Source organism: Mauremys reevesii, linkage group 2 (assembly GCF_016161935.1).
Source record: "Mauremys reevesii isolate NIE-2019 linkage group 2, ASM1616193v1, whole genome shotgun sequence".
Classification (NCBI taxonomy): Eukaryota; Metazoa; Chordata; order Testudines; family Geoemydidae; genus Mauremys; species Mauremys reevesii.
Genome location: NC_052624.1, coordinates 98753249 through 98777873, shown reverse-complemented (window position 1 = coordinate 98777873; position 24625 = coordinate 98753249). Strand labels below are relative to the sequence as shown.

Here is a 24625-nt window from a genome sequence, read left to right as displayed (position 1 = left end):
AGTGGTGACTCAGGCAGGTCAGATACAAGCAGGTCCTTGGGGTATCTGAAGTTCTGGGGAGGAGGAAGGAGCACCATCATCACCAGTGGATGCATTGGTGCCAAGGAAGAGGTGCATTCTCTTGAGCAGCCAGCAGATGGAGTTGAGGACTTGCTCGGTGCTGAGGATGTAGTTGGTGCCAGAGAGCGCAGTGGCGCTGAAAGCTTGGCTGGTGCTGCATGTTTTGTCAGTGTCAAAAAGGATGTTGGTGCTAATAGAACTGCCAGTGCTGGTGGTTTCGTCAGTGCCGTGGTGCCCAAAGTTGACTTGGTTGGGGCAGTCTGCATCAGTTTTGAAGGTCTTGCATTACAGTCTCTGGTCCTGAGAGATGGTGCCAACACCTGCAGGTCCACCTGTTTAGGGTCTTTAGACCTATGTTTAGCTCCAGTACTGGAGGTATTTGGACAGTTCCTGAAGGTATGTCTTGTCCCCGAAGATGTTGAGGCTAGTGACCTCACAGAGTACAGTGTTCTGGCGGGCGGTGCCTCAGAAGGCGATGAGGGAGCCTGTTTCTTCCCATCAGCATGGGAAAGAGAAGATTTCCTCTTAGAAGAATGCGGTGAATGGGGGTTGGTAGATGACCTAGTGGAGTGTGAGAGCCACGTGGGGGAAGTGTCGAGGCCAGGGTCCAATGCTGGATGCAATGATCTCTGTCCAGGAGGATAAATTGCAGCTGAATGTCCCACTCTTTTCTGGCCCTGGCAGTCAGGCTGTGGCAATGAGTGAACTGCTGCAGGATGTGTCCCTCTCCCAGGCAGCAGATGCACTGTAGGTGATAGTTGCTTACTGGAAAGGCCTCCTGGCAGGAAATGCATCCCTTAAACCCAGGAGACCCAGGCATAAGGGTGAGGGAGAAAGCTTCCCAGTCAGGAAGGGTGGGAAGTGGAAAAAGGAAATTCTAAACTATGAACTAATGGGGAGGGCAAGAGGAAGGAAAACAATTTTAAGGGAGAGGATAATAAAGGAAAGAAGACTACTAAACTCTACTAAAACTAATAGGTAAGGCATTATCTAACAGCCCAAAGGATAGGCAGGCTCTGCTGCGGATTCCATTCCTGACCAAAGGCGGTTAAGAAGGAACCAGGGACAGTTGGACCGCACAGTGCTATATATACACATGCAGCTCACAGTGCGAGATCAGGAGGTGCGCATGTGCAATCCAGTGGACACCGCTAATGAAGATCTCTAATCCCAGGTACAGGAGGCGCTGCTGCACCCACCTACAGTGGAGCACCCATAGGGATATCACTTGAAGAAGAATAACTGATTACAGCATGCAACATGCTGTAGGGGTTTCATACAATGGGCCTGTTATATACTCCATTTCAAATAGTAGTATTACAGAGATATAATTATAATGATTAGTTCTTTGAAGTAACATAGCTGAGGCCACTGTGGAAATTTATGTATCTGTATATATATCCAGCCTACAGATATCAAATAAATGCTCAGTTGCATGTGCGTGTGTACAGCAAACTCCTTCTACAGTGCTGATTTGGACCAGTGTGTCATTCCAACTGTATTTTTGATAGATGTTCATAGTCTCAAAAATGTGACTGAAAGGAGTATCTTCATTTTACAGATGAGGTAACTGAGGCACAGAAGAGTGAAGTGATTTGCCCAAGCTGACATGATGAGTCATTAGACAGACAAGGTGGGTGAAGTTAAAATATCTTTTATCAGACCAATTTCTGTTGGTGAGAGAGACAAGCTTTTGAGCCACAGAACTCTTCTTCAGGTTTGGGAAAGGTACTCCAAGGATTACAGCTAAATGTAAGGTGAAACAGACTGTTTAGCATAAGTAGTTAGCACATATTCTAAGGCAGAGGTTTTCAAACGGTGGGGGGAGGGGGAATGGAATGTATTCTTGCGGGACGTGAGAAACTTTAGGGGAAAAATGTACTGTGCATGTTTTACCCACAGCAATGAATAATTATCAAAACTCATTCCTCGAGACATATCAGGTTCCCAGATGGTGCTGTGCATTTGACTCTAGATAGCAAAGATGACCCATACTTGCCGATAGTGCGGGGGAGGGAGATAGTGAGGGCAGAGGCTTCAGCAGATGTTACTGAGCACGCTCAGTCTGTGTGACTCTGTGAGCATGCTTAATACAAGCCAAGCAGCAACTGTTGCAGGTGCACGTGACCCTGTGTGCTGCAGCTATGTGTCGGCTGTGGTAGATGATGTTGTGCATTTTACAGATTTATGTTAAGCTTGCATAGCATTATACAAAGTTGTTGCCATCTGTGCGTTAATCTGTTTGCTACAACATGGTGTGGACATTTAATTGTAAGCATAGACCACAAGCAGTGTTTTGCTTTTGCTCTTCTTACAGCGGATTGTGGTTCATTCGTGCAACAGGAAAAAAAAAAACCTCAAGTGAAAAACAAAGAAGCCGAAACTGATTCCAGTGAAGCACTGCCACCGCATATATCCATATATGAACTTGTGTGACGGGCGTGGGCAGTAGTGAGGGGACAAACTACAACAGGGAGGTGGGATCAAATAATTTTGAGAACCACTGTTCTAAGGGACCATTTAAGGTAGAGTGGCCTGTTACTACCTCTACAAAAGGTTGTTGTAATAAACTATAAATCCATCTTGAATGGTCCCTTACAATATGTGCTAACTACTTATGCTAAACAATCTGTTCCACCTTACATTTAGCTGTGACAGTCAAATACCTCTCCAAGACTTGAAGAAGAGCTCCATGTGGCTCAAAAGCTTGTCTCTCTCACCGACAGAAGTTGGTCTGATAAAAGATATTACCTCACCCACCTCTCTAATATCCTGGGACCAACATGGCTATAACTACACTGCATACAACATAAAGATGAGTCATTGGTAGTATCAAAATAGAATCCAGGACTGATTCACTCCGATGCTTGGTCTGCTGGATTATACTGGCTCTCAACAAGAGAGCTATATGAAAATGAATAAAGATTGAGGGGAGGTAATAGAGACAGAGAAGAGGAAAAGAGCAGTGATTGGCTGATTTACCTTGGATGTCATAATCTCAGGAGGATGGATGTCAGAATCCCATCATTGAACAAAGAGCTGTGTGAGCACAGCTAAGGAGGAGGAGGAATGGAGTAGGGGACAGGAGAGAGATTTGCCTCTGAGGTCATAATCCTACTACTCAACAATGAGCTTTTCATAGGGTTGTAACAGAGGGAAGGAAGAAAGCAAAAGCAGGAGTAATCTGAATGGGGACAGGCGTATAGTGCATCAGCAGGATACACACCTAGGAATCAGGGAGTCTGTTTCAAAAGTCCACCATGGAATGCCCTTGCAAAACAACAAAGGGAGGAGAGGACCCATGCAGTGTAAATACAGTAGGCTTCAGGGGAGTGAGGCTCAGGATAAAGCAGTTAAGCCTTGCAATTCCTTGCCTGGTCCGTCTTTATCTACATGTCGATGTGGAAAAAGCAGTCAAAATCTTGCCATTTTTCTATACATTTACTTTCTAATTAGACCAACAGTAGCCTTCATATAAGTAAAATACATCTGGCTGTAAAATATATATTTAAAAAACCCCTTGTGGAAAATACTTCCATATTGAATATCTAAAAAAATTGTTCAATATGTTGACTTATTAACCTTTAAGATAACTAGCCTATTTAGTCTGTTCCAATGCAGGTTTTATTTGATATTGTGATAAATTAAAAATAACAATTAGAAAAAGCTCTAAGTGATTTGTCAGCTACATAGATAAACCTGGATTGATAGCCAAGCTGGAGTACTTGTTTTTTCTGGCAGGAATATTTTGTAAAGATTTAAGCACTGAAGAGTAGCCAGGGTGTTTGGAATGTTAGCATTCCCAGGAAATACAGACCAGGATACTATTACAAACCTCTCAGAGGCAGCAAGAAATATCTTACTGGCAATGGATAAATCAAAACTGTACTCGGGCCACTTTCCAGCTTCAGGAAAATATGGGACAGTGAGACCAGCTTGTTTGATGAATGAATGGATTATGCCTTTAAACTTTGCCAGGATTTACTTGTGGTTACTTTGTCATTTGCTGTATTTTTATTTATGTTTCCTCTATTTGGAACATTGATAATTCAGAACCAAAAAGTTACAAAAAAATTCATGTGAAGCCCAGTCGTCCTACAACAATAAATCCTCATTTAGCAATCCTTGAAGAATGAGTGTATCAAGAAAGTTAGATATCTTTTCACAGCAAGAGTTAAAATTAAAATTAAAATGAAATGGTAAGGATCTATCACAGACTACGTATAATAAATTAGGGTTCTATGCATCTATTTTTCACAGAGCTGTTAAGCGATTTTTTATTTAAGTGTATTCAGCATTTGTATTATAGCAAAAAAGGAAAAAAGAAAATAACCAATTTCAACTGTGTCCTACCTGATATAGAGGGAATCTCAAAGTTGCCAATGATCTAAAAGTCAAGCCTTTGTAGACCTATTCTTTGTTGTTTTCCTACAGATCTATAGTTGCGGCATTTGAATGAGCATATATTTTAAGGTTTTTATCAGGTATATTTTTTCTTTTTCTCTTACCATTTTTACCACCTGAAACTTTTCTGGTAAGTTTCCAACAATCTAATTATGATTGCAATATAATAAACACCATTGGAGTAATAGATTTTTTTTAACGTAAAAGAAGGAAAAGGCCACTGCATGTGGGATCATCAAATAAGGGGATGCTTTCAAATGTGCATTCCTTAATAAAATATTGACTTCAGTACAGCTTATGATGTCTCTTCTGGCCTGATGCATGAGCTATGAAATTAATTTGTATTGATGAACCAGGTAAAGCCCAAAACATATTGGCTTATTGGTCTCAGATCTATCCAATTTAATTTATTTGCAATTCTAAAGTGTCTACTGCAGTAGTAATGGCTGGGCCCTGTACATGGATTATTTTTAAAAGAAACTGTCCAGCTGTCAGTCCTGCACCCTACTCTTGTTTAATTGTGAGCTGTTTGTTTTGAGTGTGGTCCTGTTTATCTAATGCTACGGTTCTTCAGGAACACCATGGTGAAGGGTGATTTTTACAGTATTACCTCAGAATATTAAACAACTCTTCCTGAACTCTCCTTTAGGTGATCCAGAGCCTTGGGCCTGCTGTTAAGAATGCTGTATCACAGACTCCTTCTAATATGTGCTTGGACTCTGTTATACATAAGGCTTGTTTTCACTGCAGAGTTAATCCGGGGTCTTACACAGATGTTGTCCCTAAACTGTCTGGTCTGATGCGGTGGTACTTTACATCAAAGCTAAGTGGCCTACCCTAGAGGCTAAACTTCAAGCGCTGCTAATGTGTGAGCTGGTAACCGTCCCACTTTGCAGTGAGAACACAGGTTAAACCAGTCAATGCCTTCCCACAATTCCTCCTGTGTGCCCAGAATGCCAGACAAGTTCTCTCACAGTTCTCTGAAAGAGAATCATACAACAGCTCAGTTTACTGCAGTGGCAAGAACCATGGAATATGACCCCACAAGTCCTAATGACATACACCAGTAAGTAACTCCATGCTGGTAACTCCAGTATGGCTTTGCAACATGGCTGCTTGCACCCAAGCTGGGCTAACCCAGGTTCTTCACCGGGGTTACCTCTGCAGTAATGACCTACACTTGATTGTAAAGAACCCCTTGAAAATATGAACCGAGTATATTGGATGCAACAGTGTCTGAATTTGCAGAGAGCCTGAAACAGTAGCTGAGGGCTCAGAACAGCCTAGTTCCTTTCAATTGGTGCTTCAGTTGCCAGTAGTGATACTTTAAATGTCAACACAATATTTCAGTGCTCATCAAAGCATATAAGACAGATGAGAAGGTACCAAGAAAATCTATACAATCTACTGAGTGACAGCTCATTTTGGGTGGCCCTTTAAAAACATCACACTAGTGTTTTTTATATTCCTGTAGGAGAGTTCCATTTCCCAAGTTTTGAGAAGCCTTGCCTTACCACTTTAAGGGCTTTGTAAATTGGTTCCAGAGCTTGAAATGGATGTGGTAGTGAATAGGAAGCAAGTGCAGTTTGAAGTTTTTGCTTCATCTTCACTCTTTAGCTTGTCCTTTTAGGAGATTTTAGAATTATTTGCCTCAATACATAATCTCTAATCTTCAAAATATTTCACTTTCAGAGTTTTTAATCGAGTCAATATGAATATGAAATCAAACCCTGAAGTCCACTAGTAGCATGCCATTGAGGTCAACTGGAGTTTTGCCTGACTAAGGACATCAGGATTTGGCCCATCCTAAGTGCCTGAAAATACTGATACCTAAAGAGCTCTACGTAGCTCATAAACATGTGTATTCCACCAACAGAAGCTGGTCCAATAAAAGATATTACCTCATTGACCTTGTCCTTCTGAAAATATTGCAGTCACATAGAAACAGAAATAATAACAACTGTGCATTTAGTGACAAGTTCTATCCTCTCCTGAAGCAGAACTGGATACTCCTGGAGGGAACTCTGCACCACTGTGCATGCACAAAATTCACGTCTCCCACAGATTATTTTTTCCCTCCCCAGAATATAGATTCTGCTGGAGAGGTGCTGCAAGTGTACCCTTCACCCACCGGGGCTGCTGTGGCACCAGAAGAGAGGACAGCCAGCCGGCAGAGAGGCTGCATTCCTCACAATAGGGCCAGGTGAGGAGGCATGGGACAGACGGAGCAGGGTACACAGGGATGCTGAGGGGTCACAGACTGAGGTTCAGAAGGGCTAGTGGGTGGGGGACAGACTGGGACATGGGCTTAGGTGCTAGCAGGGTGACATCATTGAGCCAGGAGCTGAATGGGAGGGGGGCTTCGGGGCCACATGGAGAGCGGGGCTAGTGTGCAGGGCCACACATGGACAGCGGGGGGGGGGGAGAGGGCTGTAGGGCCACATGGGGATGGGAGGGAGGAGGGGTGCAGGACCACACGGGGACAGTGGGTTCAGGGACACACAAGAACAGGGGCAGATGTGTCTAACTGAATGGGAGACGCTAGGGGTATGCATGGGGGGGCTACCCAACTCCCTAACAATTCCCCCCCAAAACCTGTTCCATACTTCTCCCACCCATACCAAACAACCTTGCAGGTTCACTCTCAGGCTCCTTCCCTCTCCCTTAGCGCCTCCATTACCCCTGACTCCCCCAAGTGTTTGCACAACAACACTGAGTGGGGCAGGAAATATGGTTCTCTATTGTACTTTAAATGAATTACTCAAAGTTCTGTATTAATATGCCTAGTAAGGAATCTATTTGTCAAAAATCATTTCCTGAACCTTTTTTTGGTCTCCATTGTTACAGACACACTTACTGACAGATATTTTGAAATAAATTATCAAACGAATTGAAACTGGCAGGATTATATTGTGTTATTTTGATAAATAAAATATGCAGAATTTTAAAATATTGTGTGCAGAATTTTTAAATGTTTGGCACAGAATTTTTAATTTTTTTATTCAGAATTCTCCCCAGAGTAACTGGTGTAGTTTCACTGTGCATGAAAGATGGGGAGCAGGATTTGGAAAGCATGCACAGACTGCATGTAGTGCCTTTATGCTGGAGGGCCCAATTCTGAGGAACTCCTACATAAAACTCATGAAAGGGGATAGAAATTGCTAGGTTAGGGCAAGGCTAGAGTATAAATATCTTGCAGTCTGTTAATCTCTAAAATTCTGCAAACAGTAGAAGTATGGGACAAGTCATTTATAATTATATAAGCTACTAAAAAAATCTCTAAAAATGGTTTGTGATTTCTGTAAGAGTCTAATGCTGGCGGTTAAGGAAAAAAATTCTCTATGTAGAAAATAATCAGTTCCATATATTATACCTCAGTGAGCAATAAGAAAAAAAGAAATCAGAAGAACCGTTATTGTGCCAGATTGTTTTTAACATAACGAATATTTAATATCTTGACTGGCAGGGGCGGCTCTAGACATTTCGTCGCCCCAAGCAGGGCAGCATGTCGCGGGGGGCGCTCTGCCAGTCGCCGGGAGGGCGGCAGGCGGCTCCGGTGGACCTCCCGCAGGCGTGGCTTGGCGTGCTGGGGCCTGGAGCCGCCCCTGTTGACTGGACTGTCATCAGGTGAAAACATTGACAGAGAATTGCAACTGGCAATCCTATCCAACAGGCTTTCAGTTGTTAGAAAATAAAACTAATATGATGGTATACAATATATGACTCAATAGTATGAAAAGACAGCATGCCAAGATGAATTCATTTGCATATGAATAAATTGACTAGCCCCAGTTCCTACCATACTGACGCGCTAAGGCTTTTGAAGCAATAAAAGATTTATTCCAGGGGTAATCAATTGATAGATTGTAAAATACAGTCTCTTTGTAATTGATAATTATAAAGCACTTAGAATTGTAGTTGTTTTTCAGCTAATAGGATTGCTTGATTAACTGAATAGCCTATCTTTGATACCTACCTTGATCAACATATAATGATGAGGATGAGTGGCTGCATTCATCAAAAGGGCAAAATGTCAGTTATAGTAAAACAAGCAGTGGTGAGACTGATGTTAACCTTACCAATTGCTAGCCTGTGTGTAGTCTCCCATTTCCAGAGAAAGTATTTGAGTGGATGGTAATGGATCAATGCCACTTACACTTCAAATCCACAGATTTCTTGGCTCCACATCAATCTTATTTTAAATCTAGGTCTGGAAAAGAGATTGTAGTGAGGTGCTTGGTTGATAAGTGAAGGAAAATGTAAGGTGTGTATGTTGACATTTATTAGAGTCACGCTGTGTCTGTGTCATTTATTTTGGGTCATATACCAGACCTATGCAAAAACTATTCTCACGGTTAGGGTGCTATTGGATCTACCTTTACTCTTGAATTTCAAGATTTTGGTGCCTTATCCTATAATTAGGCAAGCAAGTGATCCTGAAATAAAGCTGTTGCTTAAACTTTTTTTTTTTTTAAATCACTGGTCATTTAAAGTAACCTATTTCAACTACGGTTTTCACTGAAACAATTTAAAACAAGTTAACCAAAACATTAGTACTATCAAGTGATTAAAAAACTTAATTGTGATTAATCGCATGATTAAAAAATTAATCACAGTTAATCATGCTTTTAAACAATAGAATACACTTTAAATATTTTTTGATTTTTTTTACATTTTCAAATATATTGATTTCAATTACAACACAGAATACAACATGTACAGTGCTCACTTTAAATTATTTTTCATTACAAATATTTGCGCTGTAAAAAAACAAAATAAATAGTATTTTTCAATTCACCTAATACAAGTACTTTAGTGCAATATCTTTATCATGAATGTTGAACTTACACATTTAGAATTATGTACAAAAAATAACTGCACTCAAACATAAAACAATGTAAAATTGTAGAGCCTACAAGTCCACACAGTCCTACTTCTTGTTCAGCCAATCACGCAGACAAACTAGTTTGTTTACATTTGCAGGAAATAATGCTGCCCACTTCTTGTTTACAATGTCACCTGAAAGTAAGAACAGACATTTGCATGGCATTGTTGTAGCCAGCATTGCAAAATATTTACGTGCCAGATGCACTAATGATTCATATATCCCTTCAGGCTTCAACCACCGTTCCAGAGGACATGCATCCATGCCGATGATGGGTTCTGTTTGATAATGATCCAAGTGGTGTGGACCGATGCGTGTTCATTTTCATTATCTGAGTCAGATGCCACCACCAGAAGGTTGATTTTCTTTTTTGGTGGTTTGGATTCTGTAGCTTCCACATTGGAGTGTTGCTCTTTTAACTCTTCTGAAAGCATGTTCCACACCTCTTCCTTCTCAGATTTTGGAAGGCACTTCAGATTCTTAAACCTTGGGTCGAGTGCTGTAGTTATCTTTAGAAATCTCACATGTGTTTTGTCAAATCTGCAGTGAAAGTGTTCTTAAAATGAACATCATGTGCTGGGTCATCATCCGAGACAGCTATAGCATGAAATATATGGCAGAACGTGGGTGAAACAGAGCAGGAGACATACAATTCTCCCTCAAGGAGTTCACTCACAAATTTAGTTAACACAATTTTTTTAATGAGCATCATCAGCATGGAAGCATGTCCTCTGGAATGGTGGCAGAAGCATGAAGGAGCATACAAATGTTTAGCATCTCTGGCACGTAAATACCTTGCAATGCAACTTTCAGGTGATGTTGTAAATAATAAGGGGGCAGCATTATCTCCTATAGATGTTTGTCTGAGTGTTGGCTGAACAAGAAGTCGGACTGAGTGGATTTGTAGGCTCTAAAGTTTTACACTGTTTGTTTTTGAGTGCAGTTATGTAACAAAAAAAATCTACATTTGTAAGTTGCACTTTCATGATAAAGAGTTTGCACTACAGTACTTGTATGAGGTGAATAGAAAAATATTTCTTTTGTTTATTATTTTTACTGTGCAAGTATTTGTAATAAAAATATAAAGTGAGCACTGTACAGTTGATATTCTGTGTTGCTATTGAAATCAATATATTTGAAAAATGTAGCAAAAATCCAAAATATTTAATAAATTTCAATTGGTTTTCTGTTAACAGTGTGTTTAAAAGTGCGATTAAATTAATCACAATTAATTTTTTAAAGTTAATTGCGTGAGTTAACTGAGATTAATTAACAGCCCTACCAAACACACACAAGCTCACTCCTATTACATTAGCAAAGGTAAACAGTGCTATACAATTTCTCCCCTGTGGGAAATCTTTAGGACCTGGCAGTTGCTCTATAGACTTCTAGCAAAAATATAGTGCCCGGTTACCATGTTTACTATCCTTAAGGCTCTGAGAGAAACATAGTTAGAGTTTTATTCTGTTTAACTGTGCAGCCTATATGTCTTTGCCACTAAATGTAAATAGGGCCAGTCACTGGTGGGGCAAGAACACACGAGAGTGCACAATTGCCCAATCAAAACAGATTTATATAGAACCAAAACTCTGGATCCAAACACCCCCAATTCCCTTGCAGGATCAAGGCCCTAATTAGTTTACTGTGTGCACATCACCATAATATCTAAGCACTTAGATTTCCAGCTACTGTAGAAACCTCTCTGCATTCACAATACTTTTTATTCAGGAGAAAACACAAGGCAAAATCATTCATTTTAATTTGTGCAATATTCTTTAAATGTCAAAGAATCAGAATATAGTAAAATTAGCTCTATGCAACATCACAGGTTTAATATTTTTTAGTGGAAAAATAAATCAAACTTCAAACATTTTAAATTTCTTTAACTAAAAGTTAGTGAAGGACTGTTAAAACATGCAATTTAGACACCTTTTAAAATAAATTTGATTAATTCACCATTTTAAAAATAACCACTTAAAACACAGAAGTTAATGAAACCTGAAGTTCATTTGTTGCTGATAGCTACTTTGAAGCTTGTGGAGAGATTCTGTATATAGAGTATGGTACTTCTGCTGACATCATTCTTTTTAGTTTCTCTCACTTTCCAGAGCCTAACCAGGGAGGGGAAGTACTTGGAATTGTTCTGGTGAAAATAATAGACTAAAGTCCTCCTGTTGGCATGGAGACAGGAATAAAATGAATCCATTGCAATGGAAAATTTGTCAAAAAGTTTATTTTCAGCATACTTTGGTGGGCGGCCTCGTTAAGAATTGTAATCTGTTGTCTTCCATTAAAGCATCACAGCTTTCAGGGACATCATTTTCAGTCTGTGTACTTTACTTTTACATCTATCATTTTTGTTCTAGTGGTAATCTAAAGCACAACTAATCTCCTGGGGGAGCTGGCCAGGTGGAGGAGCTTGGAGATGGATCACAGGCACAAGACCTGGGAGCAGGAAGCCCTCACCAGGACAAGCCCCACAGATAATGTGGCAGCAGCACTGACACAGGTTGTGGGGAAAGTGTTGGGGTCAGCTCAGTTTTCAAAATGACTGAACACTCTCAGATCGGGTTTGGGTTAGCTGTGCTCGGGTCAGGCTGGACTTTACATTGGGACCAACCAGACCGCTAATCCCTGATGCTAGTAAAAATATTCTTGAAGACCTTTTGAATGAAACAAACCATATCAGTGTCAGGTATTTTTAAAACCATTTCCAAGAAATAGTAGAGGAGAATACTGCTTGGCTCTCCCTTTCTGACATCCCATTACACAAGCTATATATGTTTGTTTGCAAAGTGGTACAATCTCCCTCTGCCTGGTTATGAATGTTTTAAATGGAAAAGCAAATAAATAAATTCTCCAGGCCCTCATCCCTCCTCTCTGTGCTCAAACTACGGTTGGGTAGATATCAAATTAAGAGGTAGGAATTTTTGTGGAAGTCTCTTGTTAAAATGGTGGTAACTCATCACTGGATTGAAAATCATCACCATGTGAGCCAATGGCCATGATGGTCTATGTTAAATAAGTTGAAGGTCAGTTTTATAGTGGACTGAAGTCTACATTATCACCCTTCTAGCTAGCTGAAGCTGAACAAGGATTAAATGGATATGAAGACTGAATTACCTTCTCATCCCATAGATAGTATCTGTCAGATTTCAGGCACAATGATGCATTCCTTCCTCTCTGGAAAACTTCTACTGGTAAATTTAGTTTCAATCATTCACTGGAGCACAGAACTGTTTTTCAAAAGCAATTGTAGTGACACTGAATGAACTCATATTTAGTATCTGAACATCAGCTTGGTCACTTCAGCTTTCCACTGGTGTTTTCCTATGTAAATACGATGGCTCCACCCCATAATAACTCCAGACTCTAAAGGTGACTGAATGATCATAAATGGTGGAGAGACACCATCTAGTGGTTTAATGTTTAATACTCATGTTCTTCAATGAGTGTAGTAGCCATTGTTCTGCATTTTATATTGATTGATTAAAGGAAGAGAAGGGTGGCTCAGTATGTTTGGCCTTACAGGGGAGAGAGCATAGGGAGAGGCAAATATGCTTGTTTCCTTACTGGGTTTAACAGCGTGCATCTGATTTCTTTGGGATTGTGTGCATCTGATTTCTTATTATAAGCATATCAATACTTTTCAACTGTAATTGATGTCAGTTGTATGTTAATGCAGATTCTAGTCTTACATACGAGAACATTTTCCAACATGTGTTTCTACTATCAGAGTATACATGAAAATTGCTTTATTCCTCCTATTAGGCTTGGTAGAAGTGACACTCAGCATGTAATGGTCTAATGGATTTTAGAAAAACCACAGAAATTAGAGACAGAATCGGTACTGGAACATCTATTCTATTCTCCAGCTAATACAGTTTCATCCCTTGAGGTACATTTAGTAGTGCTTTAAAAAAAATCACAGAAAGTGATGTTCCTATACAAACATCCCTATTAAACATGGCTGGTTTCCTGATTAGAGAGAGACTAGTTGGATCCACTCCAGTCTAAAGTACAGTTTGTTTTAGATGAAGAATCGAATGTGACACAATTATGTGTTCTTGAAAGTCCTTGTAACAACTTTTAAGGAAAGTCCCATTGTGGTTTAAAAAAAACGAAAAGCATTGGGGTGTGAAATGGGCATGAATTATAATTGCTGCCAGGATAAAAGACTTTTTGTTGATCTGTGGCAGTAATATTGTAATCTTTAGCACATTACCCTGTGAGTTACCTCATTTATAAAGAAATCTGCAAACAATTCTTACTATAATGCAGGCCTGGTAGCATCACCCAGTATAAAGGTAATTAAGACACTTTCCACTGTAAGACCCTGTTTTCAATTGGTTAAGTTTGCCAAACTTAAGCCCTTTGGGCTGAAATCTTCCATGCCAGGTTGTCTGCCTCAAGCTGCCTTTTTTTTAAAAAAATCAGTCAAAATAGTTCAGACATTCCTGGGAAGGAGGCTAGGGAAAAATATATGGTTTTGCCTGTGCTAAAAAATTCTGGATTTTTTTTTTTGAGAAACTTTAGCGAAGGGACCTGAATTCTGGCTGGGAGGTGACCTTTTTGTCAGAGATGTGCCTTTTGCCATCCATGTGAAAATCCACATAAATTTGGCCAAGTTATAAGCCTTTGAAAAATAACAGTTTGCACATGCTCACTAGAGCGTCACATCTGGAATCTCCAAAGACTCCATCTGCATTAGACATGCTCCAGCTCAGAGCTAGGCAAGACTTTTCCCTGCAGTTACAACTCTGGGCTGCAACAGGCTATGCCAGGGCTAGGCAGTGGAACCAAGAGTAGGGAGCCTACATCTTCTGTGCTCTCAGTGTTCACTTGATAATGTCCAGCAGCATTAGAGGAAGACGCTGCTTGACTCAAATGCAGAGGGAACAACGGGAAGACCAGGTGGGCCAAAATAAATTGGGACAAGGAGGCTGGAGGGATTGGAACTTAAAGCAGAGAGGGTGGACACTAGGACTGACTGAGCACGGAAAATGGGACTGGAAGCCAGGGAAAGAAAGACTGAAATCAGATGGGGACCCAAGGTAGGAGACTTGCGGGGAGGGATAGCTCAGTAGTTTGAGCATTGGCCTGCTAAACCCAGGGTTGTGAGTTCAATCCTTGAGGGCAGGGGCGGCTCTAGAGCCCAGCGGGGCAAGCAGCCGCCTGGGGCGGCCCTTTCCCAGGGGGGCGGCAGGCTGGTCCGGTGGACCTGCCGCAGTCATGCCTGCGGGAGGTCCACCGGAGCCCGGGGACGACCGGACCTGCCGCAGGCATGACTGCGGACGGTTCGCTGGTCCCGCGGCTCGGCTGGACCTCCCGCAGGCATGACTGCGGCAGCTCAACCGGAGCCGCCGGACCAGCGTATCGCCCGCAGCTGCGGGAGGTCCAGCTGAGCCGCGCGACCAGCGGACCCTCCGCAGTCATGCCCGCGGCAGGTCCGCTGCTCCCGCGGCTCGGGGGCACCTCCCGGGCATCATTGCTTGGGGCGGCCAAATTTGTAGAGCCGCCCCTGCTTGAGGGGGGCTACTTAGGGATCTGGGGCAAAAATTGGTCCAGCTAGTGAAGGCAGGGGCTGGACTCAATGACCTTTCAAGGTCCCTTCCAGTTCTAGGAGATTGGTATATCTCCAATTATTAGGAATGGGTCAGGGGTAGGGAGGAGACAGATTTGGTGAGTGTGGGGGTGAGCTGGGATTTGATGGAAAATGACACCGGGACAATAAGCCAGTGGACACTGAGACTTGACCAAGAGCAGGGGATGGGAGATTGGGATTGGGAACTGTGATCATGTAACTAAAAAAAAAATGAGGAGTATATGTGGCACCTTAGAAACTAACAAATTTATTTGGGCATAAGCTTTCATTGGCTAAAGCCCACTTCATCAGATGCATGCAATGGAAAATACAGTATTACATACACTATCTATCTATATATCTATCTATCTGTATATACACATACACACACAGAACATGAAAAAATGGGTGTTGCCATATCAACTCTAATGCAACTAATCAATTAAGGTGGGCTATTATCAGCAGGAGAAAAAAAAACTTTTGTAGTGATAATCAGGATGGCCCATTTCAAACAGAGACAAGAAGATGTGAGTAACAATAGGGGGAAAAATTAGCATGGGGAAATAGTTTTTACTTTGTATAATGACCCATCCACTCCCAGTCCTTATGTAAGCCTAATTTAATGGTGTCCAGTTTGCAAATTAATTCCAGTTCTGCAGTTTCTCGTTGGAGTCTGTTTTTGAAGTTTATTTTTGTTGAAGAATTGCGACTTTTAGGTCTGTAATTGAGTGACCAGGGAGGTTGAAGTGTTCTCCGACTGGTTTTTGAATGTTATAATTCTTGACGTCTGAATTGTGTCAATTTATTCTTTGTGTAGAGACTGTCTGGTTTGGCCAATGTACATGGCAGAGGGGCATTGCTGGCAAATGATGGCATATATCACATTGGTAGATGTGCAGGAGAATGAGCCTCTGATGGTGTGGCTGATGTGATTAGGTCCTATGATGGTGTCCCTTGAATAGATATGTGGACAGAGTTGGCAACGGCCTTTGTTGCAAGGATAGGTTCCTGGGTTAGTGTTTTTGTTGTGTGGTATGTGGTTGCTCATGAGTATTTGCTTCAGTTTGGAGGGCTGTCTGTAAGCAAGGAATGGCCTGTTGCCCAAGATCTGTGAGAGTGAGGGATCATCCTTCAGGATAGGTTGTAGATCCTTGATGATGCGCTGGAGAGGGTTAGTTGGGGGCTGAAGGTGACGGCTAGTGGCATTCCGTTACTTTCTTTGTTGGGCCTGTCCTGGAGTAGGTGACTTCTCGGTATTCTTCTGGCTCTGTTAATCCATTTCTTCACTTCAGCAGGTGGGTATTGTAATTTTAAGAATGCTTGATAGAGACCTTGTAGGTGTTTGTCTCTGTCTGAGGGATTGGAGCAAATGTGGTTGTATCTTAGAGCTTGGCTGTAGACAATGGATCGTGTGATGTGGTCTGTATGTAAGCTGGAGGCATGTAGGTAAGTATAGCAATCAGAAGATTTCTGGTATAGGGTGGTGTTTATGTGACCATCACTTATTAGCACTGTAGTGTCCAGGAAGTGGATCTCTTGTGTGGACTGGTCCAGGCTGAGGTTGATGGTGGGATGGAAATTGTTGAAATCATGGTGGAATTCCTCAAGGGCTTCTTTTCAATGGGTCCAGATGATGAAGAAGGTAATGGCCAGTAGAATGTGGTGTTAGAGAGCTGCCTAGCAGCCTCTCGTTCATATTCCAACCTATTCATGATGACGACAGCACCTCCTTTGTCAGCCTTTTTGATTATGATGTCCTGAGGCTGTGGATGACATTGTGTTCTTTTATTTATATATTGTTTTAAAATGTTTACAACAAAGTGTTGAATACAAAAGATACCATAGCTAGTCAATTTCAAAGACAGAATGAGTTTTACAACTAACTTTAGTCAACTTCAGGGATGGCTGTTCATGTACTGATTTAGCCACTTAAATGTAACTTATTTGGGTCTCCAAGTCAATTTGGGTCTCCAAGTAACTTATTTGGGTCTCCAAGTCTCCTAGTAGCCATAATATAGCTGAGCTGCGTACATAGCTTTAACGCCACTATTTTTTTCATAGTGAGGCTCTCTTGCATTGTGTGCAAGTCTTAGGATTTGTACACACTCCCACTTATGTTGGTTTAACTTATGTTGCTCAGGGCTGTGAATAAGCCACACCCTCTCCCAAGCAACACAAGTTACACTGCCCTAAGCACCAGTGTGGACAGCGCTATGTTGACAGAAGAGCTCCCACGGACATAGCTACCGCCTCTCACAGAAGTGGCTTTATTATACTGATGGGAGAGCTCTCTTCCGCCGGCATAGAGAGTTTTCACCAGATGCGGTGCAGCTGCGCAGCAGACTAGCCCTTAAATATCATTCACAGAGAGACTGATTTATGGTTACTCCTTTTGCCAACTGTAGCAATTCAGAGAGGCTGCCTGGTACACTGTCTTTTCAGCCAAAAAGTAGCCACATACATGTAATTTACCTTAACTAAATTACAGAAAGAGAAAAGCATTCCCAGCTGGATTATAAAACCCTTGTAAATCTCTTGAAAGATGGTAAATAAGGTACTTCTGCACTTTAGTCTTCTCTTAAAACCCTTCCTTTTTGCTTTCCTTTGTAGCTGATTCCTACTGTAAAACATTAGGGGAAGCTTTTTCTAAAGGATTCTACATAAAAGCAAACAGCATTATGTCATAATAGAGGAGCCTATTCTGTAACTTCATAGGAAGTGGATAAGCTAACTCAGAGAAAGACATTCTGGAACGAGAGTGTTTCCTGGGGAATTACTCTGGAATAACAAATGTAGTTGGGCATAAGCTTTCATGGGCTAAAGCCCACTTCATCAGATGCATATAATGGAAAATACAGTATATTACATATATACACACACACATACACACACACACACACACACACACACACACACACAGAGAACATGAAAAAATGGGTGTTGCCATACCAACTCTAATGAGACTAATCAATTAAGGTGGGCTATTATCATCAGGAGAAAAAAAACTTTTGTATTTTAAATTTGAATTTGAATTTTTGTAAAAAAAAATGGGGTCCATAGGGTTCCAATTCCTTTCTTGAAGCCATTACTGTGAAATAACTGTTCAAATTCACCTTTGGACACACCCATGTCACAGTCAATCATCTCATAGTAATGCCTATAATTGTGGGGAGTTTTGTTTTATATTTACCCCTAAATTTTCAAGAAAGACTGCAGGTATTTGGCTGTGCAATTTCAATGAATAACTCCTTATACTGCTTTGCAAATTTATCACTAAACTGAAGTTCAATTCAAATCTTACCTATATGAATCACGAGGTTAATTGAAAATCAATCACACGCAGTGATGAAAGTCTGCAGAGAAGGTGTGAAACAAACCCTTTGTAGCTCAACAGCGCCATGTGTGTAAAGTCTTAAATTACCTTTGTTTCGAATCCATCCCTGTTTAGTAGTTATCCTCTCTAAAGTGCTCCTTTATCTTGCAAGGCAGAGGGAAAGTAATTTAAATGTAATAAAAGGGCTTCTCCTTTAAAAGCCATTCTTAATTGAAAGCTGTAGGGAAAGTAATTAAATCTAATTGAAGCCACAGATTCAAAACTATTTTCTGGTAAACAAGAATAAGTAATCCACCCATTATGAATGCTTAAGTTTTAACTCATTAAGTACAATCACATATCACGTCAATGCCTTTAATCCATGAGTGATAGCAATGTTGTCAAAAACCAGATTACATGCATTTCTTGTTACTGCAAATGCAGCATGATGTACTTGTTTAAATCAGTATAACTTGTGGGTTCACGATCTAGAAATTTGACCTTGTGGAATAAATACTTGACAGATTTTTAAAATGATTTTCTACCCCTATACAAAGTTTTCTGCAAAGGCTCTGGCCCTCAGTTTAACTAGCTCTTCCTATTTCCATGTCCGCTCACTTTAGCTCCTACCTTCACCCCACCCCACTCCAGACAGTGGTTCTCAACCAGGAGTATGTGTACCACTGGGAGTCTTCCGGGGGTACATCAACTCATCTAGATAGTTGCCTAGTTTTACAACAGGCTACCTAAAAAGCACTAGAGAAGTCAGTACAACTAAAATTTCATAGACAATGACTTGTTTATACTGCTCATGCATTGAAATGTAAATACAATTGTCATAAACAGATAGTTAAGGTTTAAGATCTCTTTTACCTGTAAAGGGTTAACAAGCTCAGTAACCTGATGAACACCTGACCAGAGGACCAATCAAGGGACAAGATAATTTCAAATCTCTGTGGAGAGAAGTCTTTGTCTGTGTTCTTTGTTTGGGTTGCCGTTCTCTTTTTGGATCTAAGAGAGGCCAGACATATCTTCAAGTTCTCCAAGTTTTCCTGAAGTATTTCCTACTATCCAGTATAGTGAGTATTAGAAAGGCGGATTAGTCTTATAATTATTTTCTGCATTTGCAATTGTGTGTTGGCTGTAGAAATATCTTTATTTCTGTTTGCTGTTACTTTGATTATTCTGAGAAAGAAGGGGGGAGAAGTCTCTCCAGTTTTATAAGTTAGACCCTGTAATTTTTTCCATCCTGGTGTTACAGAGATAGTATTACTTTCTTTCTTTCTTTTAATAAAATCCTTTTCTTTTTAGAACTTGATTGATTTCTTCCCTTGTTTGGATTTTCAGGGGAAGGGAAGGGGGATAGGGAATCCCTCTTTGTTTGATTCAAGGTACCTTTCCCAAGGACTAGGGGAGGGGGAAGAAGGTGGGGGGAATGGATTATTTCCCTTTGTGTTAAGATTCAAGGAGTTTGGATCTGTGTTCCCCAGGGAAAGTTTGGGGGAACAGGGAGTGTGCCAGACACTAAAAACCTGGCTGGTGGCAGCTTTACCAGATCTAAACTAGAATTTTAGTTTAGAGGAGTCCATGCAGGTCCCCATCTTGTGGACGCTAAAGTTCAAAGTGGGGAATAAACCTATGACAACAATATTTATATTCCAATTGATTTATTTTGTAATTATATGGTAAAAATGCGAATGTAAGCAATTTTTCAGTAATAGTGTGCTGTGACACTTTACATGAACCAAACTGTACAATAGAATCTCTATGAACAGTAATTCCATGCTCGAATAAGAAGAATATAGCAGTAGGGATATACTATCCCTGAGGGATCGCCTGGTGTGTGGAGCAGGCATGGCCACCTGGAAAAATGCACCGAGACCACTGCATACATCACCGAGCAAACAGGAAGGGAACTTTCAAAAGTCCAAAGCAATTTACGGGGTGGGGCTGATGGTTGGTCACCTGAGGGCAGGGCGGTAGAGTTCAAACTGATGACCAGAGAGGAAAGAACAGGCATTGCGGGACACCTCCCGGAGGACAGTCGCTGCGCTGTAATCGACCAGGGTATCTACGCTGGCACTGTGGTGCTGTACCCCCGGCCTGAAACCAGCAGCACAGATGAGGGAGGCACTGCTTGGGTGTGTGGAGAGGCATGTAGGGCACATATACTAAGGTTCTGGCTTGTCTTTACTCTGTGTGCCTCACCAGCTATGTATACCACACTAGGGGTGTGTGCTGTGAATGCGGGGCCCTCCCTAGCTATTTGGTGCTCTACAAAGCCCCACCGTGGGGGGCTGTGTGGGGCCCCTGGCCTCCGTGGGAGGGAGCAGGAAAGAGGGCTGGCCCCAGGCCTCTGCAGGGGCGAGCGGGGGAATGGGGGCTGGCCCCAGGCCTCCGTAAGGGATCGGGGGAGGAGGGCTGGCCACTTCCTGCGGTAAGTGGAGTGACCCGCCTCCAGCCTGCTCTGCTCCCCAGGCTTGGGGGGCGGGGGAACTGGCCCCCCAGCACTCGCCAGCAGTGCAGCTGGGAGCCAAGGGATTGGAGCAGGCTGGGGCCGCTTCTGGAGTCCTCAGGGAAGTGGGAGCGGGGCGGGGAAGAAGCAGGGCGGGGGCCTTGGGGAAGAGATGGAGCAGGGGCTGGAGCAGCATGCAGCTGCGCAGGACACCAGGAAATTTGCAGCATGCAGCTGTGTACTGTACGTATGTGTAAGGACGGCCCTGTGTGTATGTACTCTCCATGCTTCTGTAAGTGTAGACCTAGAATAACAGCTATTGATTCCGAGTCTCTGCAAAACTCAGGCAGCAGTCTCTGTGTTAAATGACTCAAGTCATGTTTTCAATATTCTTTGGGCAAAGAAAACAGAGAGAGTCTCCCCCCACCATCTACATGTGAGCCAAGATTATTGAGAACAAGGCAGCAACATGGGAGAGGAGCCAGGATGCCATACTGCTGTGTACTGTCCCAGTTAGAGCCCTGGAGGCATCTGATTGAATTAACATCAAGACAAGCAATATATTTTCTGAGAATTGTTGAATATTTTAAATGTATATGATAGCTCTGGTATATAATTGGCAATATTAATATATCAAATATACACCATAGCCTGATCTTGAAGACATGCATATGAGTAAAATTATTCCCATGCATAAGTCTTTGCATAATTGGTCCTATAGGCAGTGTGACAGCTACAGCAATATACAGCACTTTCCTTGAGAAATCCTACTGAATTAAGTTAAATCTTACTGAATTACATTTAAGTAGCTTTAAACTTTAAATGGAAAGTTTATATATTATTGTGGGTAACTTCTCTGAGGTGGGGCAGGAGGACATGACTAATATAAACCATGGGAAGTGTTCTGAGCTTCAAAGAACTATTTGAAACAAAGGGCCAGACAAGTATGAATGTTTAAAGTTGTGTGTTTCCCCAGGAAATCTCTAGAAGGATGTGTATGCAAACATGCCCCCTCTGGTTATGCAAAACTTAGCCTTTTGAAACTTCACTCTGAGGTGGTGACCCTTGTCTACTGATCAGCAGCCCAAACTTCATAAAAGAGTGACTCTCAGATACATGGCTGTGCTTGTTCTGAGTAAAAGGTGTTCAACTGGGTACCACAGGAAAAAACCCGTGATGGGGGTTGAAGGATTGACGTCTGCGAGAGCACTTGTTGGAGTTGGGGTGGTCTCAGGAAAGCTTATTAGCATGCGTATAGATTCCTTCATTGTTTTCATGTATGCTCTCACCTTAAGAATAAACATGCTTGCTTAGAAAGAGCTGTGCGGTAACTTAATTGTGTGCAAGTATGCTGTTTATAACATCTGAGGAGAAAGCAAAGTAGGCCTGCTTAGGCAGCCAGACTTGCTGGGAAACTCACAGGGTAGGCAAGGGACTATACAGACTAGAAAAAACCCAGTAAGGGGAGAGAGAGTCATGCAGGTCCAAATGACAGTGGGGAGCTGGGAGCCTAGAGTGGGTGCCCTTGGTGAACCACAGAAGGCAAATACAGGTGCAGTTAATTGGCTGACAGTGTGGAGGCGCCAATATGATAATTATGTAGGATGTATAGATAAAATAAAAAGAACATGTGATGATGTTTGAGTAACTCTAGTTACTAATCAACTAGATTTCAGATCCTCAGATCAATAATGCTAGATTCTTCAGTGTTACATGCCATTTCCTGTCCTAAAGAGGATCTCAGGAACAGAAAGCCTGGGTTTCAGAGTGACTTGGCCTTTAATGTGGCCTTTTACAAGGTGGAAAGCACAATGTTTTTGGTAGAAGGGTTAAGTGATGCATGACTGTGACACAGCAGGGTGCAATCTAATGAGCAGCCGTGCCACCCTTGCTCTGCAACCTTGGGAGCCTTACAATGCCTTGCTGACGTAGTTCTCACCTGGGCCACTCACAAACAGATTCCCAGCATGAAAGCCACGTGCTGGGTGTCTGTGTGTAACTGCAGCCTGCCAACCACTCTTGGGTTACATTCTGGCTCTCACCAGCCTTGGTTATACTGCAGGGTGACCCTAACATACCCCCAGTCTTAGATTTTCCTGCAGAAATTTATGTCCTGTACCACCAAGCCTCTCCTGGACAATACAAGTTCTGTTAAATCCATTATTTCTTTAATAGAAATATGTACATAACTTACCAACACAAATGGAATTTCCAAACACTTCAGTTTAAACATACTGGCTTACATGAAACAAAACATGTTTATATACTACAAAGAGATATATTTTAAATAAGTACCAGTAATAAGGCATAAAAAGTCAAATGTTTATAAGAAAAATAAAGATTAAAATGCAACTGGTGCCTAACTTAACAAACTATGTTAAATTCAAAGTAATGGTCTCTCACCATATGCTTTCAGCAGTCTTACTGATCAGACTTCTTACGTTAGGGCCCTTTCTTCCAGAATTCAACAAATGCTTCATTTGTCACTTAAGGGGCCATGAATGTAACGGGTGGGGAGAATGAGAGGGGTGCCTTGGGTTGTTTGACCCTCCTTTTTATAGTTTCAGTCCCCCTCTTCAAAAAAAAAAAACATTTCCAGCTGGGCACCAGGAGACAAAAGTCTATGGGGGAAGGATGTTCCCTGCTGCTTTTTTCTCAACTGCTTGATCTTCCTTTGTTTCCCTTCCTACTTCATGACTCTGTTTAAATGCAAATTAAGCAGAGCACACATTTCCTTGTTTAAGATAGACTTGTTTGCCAACCTCAGTTGGGAACATGTGTTAACAACAACATACAGTGGAATCTTATAACTTCACATACAATGTTGCCACACATACATTAACCGAGACAATAATGATCAGCCTATTGAGTTTTCAAATGATACCTCACAAGCAGTATTTCCTCTATTTTTTTCCCCACAGGTGTGGAATGAATGTTATGTGCACCAATATGGAGGTGATGTGTGACACATCACCTTCATATTGGTGCACATAACAAAATTCATGTGGTGGGGGTGGTGCCGAGGCGTTTGGAGTGTGGGAGGGGGCTCAGGGCTGGGGCAGAGGGGTTGGGTGCAGGGGTGTGAGGGCTCTGGCTGAGGTTGCAGGCTTTGGGGTGGGGTCAGGGATGAGGGGTTTAGGGATGGGGCAGAGGGTTTGGCTTCAGGCTTGGGGGGGATGAGGGGTTCAGGGCTGGGGCAGAGGGTTAGGGTGTGGGGGGTGAAGGCTCTGGCTGGGAGTGCGGGCTCTGGGAAGGGGCAGGGGATGAGAAGACTCCCCCCAGTTCTCTCCCCCAATTCTCTCCCACAACTGTGGCAGCCCCGGGGCTGGGGCAGTGGGATAGGCACTCCTACCCTGGCTGCGCCAGGCCTGGTCCGGGGCTGTGGGAGGGATGCCTCTCCCCTGGCCGCAGAAGGTCCGGGGCTGGGTTGGAGACGGGGCTGGGAGTGCCCCTCCCCCAGCCGTGGCAGGTCCCGGCCGGGCGGGTTCCTTGAACACCTGCACGGTGCTATATAGGCTGGTGCACAGCTGTGCAGCGTACAGGGAATTTAGCTCACAAGGTATACTTTGTACAAAGATTATTACAATAATGTGGAAGGTCTGGACATAGGGATACATCCTGTCACAATTACATTGTACTGGCCCTCTACATAGGAGTGAAGCTCATCTAATACACTATGTGTATGTAGGGCTGCCAATTTTGGTTGGATGTATTCCTGGAGACTTCATCACAACATAATCTTTAATTAAAGATTAATCTTTAATTCCTGGAGACTCCAGGCTAATCCTGGGGGGTTGGCAACCCTACATGTACGATGATAGTATGGTTTAACAAATAAGCTGATAGTTGTAATGCATATGTTTGCACATCTCATACGTCTTCTTTTTATATGCAGATAATGTAGCTCCAGCTGTACTGAAGCAT

General features: G+C 42.2%; 1 protein-coding gene and 1 long non-coding RNA gene across 2 annotated transcripts in view; one reads left to right on the top strand and one right to left on the bottom strand.

Annotated features, from left to right (window-relative positions):
- Window positions 1–3153, bottom strand: part of CUL1 (cullin 1) — a 120809-nt gene extending 117656 nt beyond the window's left edge. Inside the window, exon 1 of the mRNA XM_039524355.1 lies at window positions 3043–3153. The gene's annotated coding sequence lies outside the window, so the exon portion shown is untranslated. The remainder of the gene's footprint in view (window positions 1–3042) is intronic.
- Window positions 3154–3219: 66 nt separating this feature from the next.
- On the top strand, window positions 3220–11840 carry LOC120396908. The gene is made up of 4 exons (XR_005593522.1): window positions 3220–3368; window positions 4114–4259; window positions 6549–6667; window positions 11716–11840. It is a non-coding gene; the product is annotated as an uncharacterized LOC120396908 (long non-coding RNA).
- Window positions 11841–24625: the final 12785 nt, after the last annotated feature.